This window comes from Somniosus microcephalus, chromosome 4 (genome assembly GCF_052327205.1).
Source record: "Somniosus microcephalus isolate GS21.2 chromosome 4, FLI_Smic_1.0, whole genome shotgun sequence".
In the NCBI taxonomy this organism is placed as follows: domain Eukaryota; kingdom Metazoa; phylum Chordata; class Chondrichthyes; order Squaliformes; family Somniosidae; genus Somniosus; species Somniosus microcephalus.
This window is the reverse complement of record NC_140990.1, coordinates 13,838,968-13,841,467: the sequence shown is the minus strand read 5'-3', so window position 1 is coordinate 13,841,467 and position 2,500 is coordinate 13,838,968.

Genomic DNA, 2,500 nt, shown 5'->3' with positions numbered 1-2,500 from the left:
TCTTCGGGCTTTTTCTTTTGGTGCATTCACTGCTATGCTGAAGCTCCCTGATGCTGTGATGGTTAGACCAAGGTAAGTGTAGCTCATAGTGTGTCCTATGATGGTATCACTGAGAGTAAACTGGTATTTGTTTTCCTGACATCTGGGCCTTTTTTGAAAAATCATGATGTTGGTTTTCTTTAGATTTACTGTCAGGGCCCAGTTTTGGCAGTATTTGTCGAGTAGGTCTAATTGTTGCTGTAATCCTTGTTCTGTGGGAGACAGCAGAACCAGGTCGTCCGCATAGAACAGGGATTTCACTTCCCCATCTAGGACACAGAGACCCGGTGACTCGCTTTGCTCCAGCATGTCTGCTAACTCATTTATGTATATGTTGAACAGGGTCGGGCTCAAATTGCAGCCCTGCCGGACGCCTCTTCTCTGGGTGAAGAGGTTTGTCTCCAATTTTGACACCGCATTTATTTTTCAGATACATCGATTTAATAAGGTCATAGACTTTGCCCTCTCTCTCTCTCTCTCTCTCTCTGTCTCTCTCTCTCTGTCTCTCTCTCTCTGTCTCTCTCTGTCTCTTTCTCAAATTCAAATTTTTTTCAAATTCAAATGCTTTATTGGCATGAAAGTTTACAGGGAACCATATTGCCAAAGCTTACATAACAAAAAGTACAGGTTTCCAACATTCTGTAGGTGTCAAACGTTTTTGACCCTCGTTGGGTACAGACAGTATTAATTTTAAACAGTCATTGACCCTCGTTGGGTGCATTCAGTATTAATTTAAAACAGTCGTTGGGTACATTTGGTATTAATTTAAACATTTTTAGCGTATATATGCTATGGGTGTGCTCGTTAGTCACTCACTGTTCCTCAGGTTGTGACATGTTGTTACATATTGGGCACCAAGATATGGTCTGTCTCCCTCCCCCAGGACTATTCTTAATTTTGACAGGTCATCCAATTCTTTGAAATCTGGGGTTGTAAGGCTGAGCTTGTCAAAATATATGTTTCTTGTTTTGTTGAATTTTTCACATTTTAGGAGGAAGTGCACCTCTGTCTCAACCTCGCCGGCCAGACAGTGATCACATATTCTATTTTCTTTAGGTTGCCAGGATTTCTTGTATCTTCCTTTTTCAATTGCCAGTTGGTGGTCGCTTAGTCTGTATCTGGTGAGGGTCTGTCTCTGTTTTGTGTCTCTGATGGTCTCTCTCTCTCTGTCTCTCTCTCTCTGTCTCTCTCTGTCTCTTTCTCTCTCTGTCTCTCTCTCTCTCTGTCTCTCTCTCTCTCTGTCTCTCTCTCTCTGTCTCTCTCTGTGTCTTTCTTTCTCTATCTCTCTCTCTCTCTCTGTCCAATTCCAATTCCAATTCAAATGCTTTATTGGCATGAAAGTTTACAGAGAACCATATTGCCAAAGCTTACATAGCAAAAAGGTACAGTTTTCCAACATTCTGTAGGTGTCAATCGATTTGACATTTGTTGGGTACATACAATATTACTTTTAAACAATATTAATTTTAAACAGTCTTTGTACTTCATTTGGTACGTTCAATATTAATTTTAAACAGTCTTACTTTTAAACAGTCCTCAGGTTGTGACATGTTGTTACATATTTGGCCCCAAGGTATGGTCTGTCTCCTTCTCCTAGGACTAATCTCAATTTTGACAGGTCATCCAATTCCTTGAAATCTGGGGTTGTTTGGCTTAGCTTGTTGAATAATATGTTTCTTGATGTGTTGAATTTTTCACATTTTAGGAGGAAATGCATTTCTGTTTCAACCTCGCCGGCCAGACATTGATCGCATATTCTATTCTCTCTAGGCTGCCAGGATTTCTTGTATCTGCCTTTTTCAATTTCCAGTTGGTGGTCGCTTAGTCTGTACCTGGTGAGGGTCTGTCTCTGTTTTGTGTCTCTGATGGTCGTGAGGTAGTCTCTCTCTCCACACACACTCTGTCTCTCTCTCTCTCCACACACACTCTGTCTCTCTCTCTCTCCACACACACTCTGTCTCTCTCTCTCTCCACACACACTCTGTCTCTCTCTCTCTCCACACACACCCTGTCTCTCTCTCTCCACACACAGTCTGTCTCTCTCTCTCTCCACACACACTCTGTCTCTCTCTCTCTCCACACACACTCTGTCTCTCTCTCTCTCTCCACACACACTCTGTCTCGCTCTCTCTCCACACACACTCTGTCTCTCTCTCTCTCCACACACACTCTCTCTCTCTCTCTCCACACACACTCTGTCTCTCTCTCTCTCCACACACACTCTGTCTCTCTCTCTCTCCACACACACTCTCTCTGTCTCTCTCCACACACACTCTGTCTCTCTTTCTCTCCACACACACTCTGTCTCTCTCTCTCTCCACACACACTCTGTCTCTCTTTCTCTCCACACACACTCTGTCTCTCTCTCTCTCCACACACACTCTGTCTCTCTCTCTCCACACACACTCTGTCTCTCTCTCTCTCCACACACACACTCTGTCTCTCTCTCTCTCCACACACA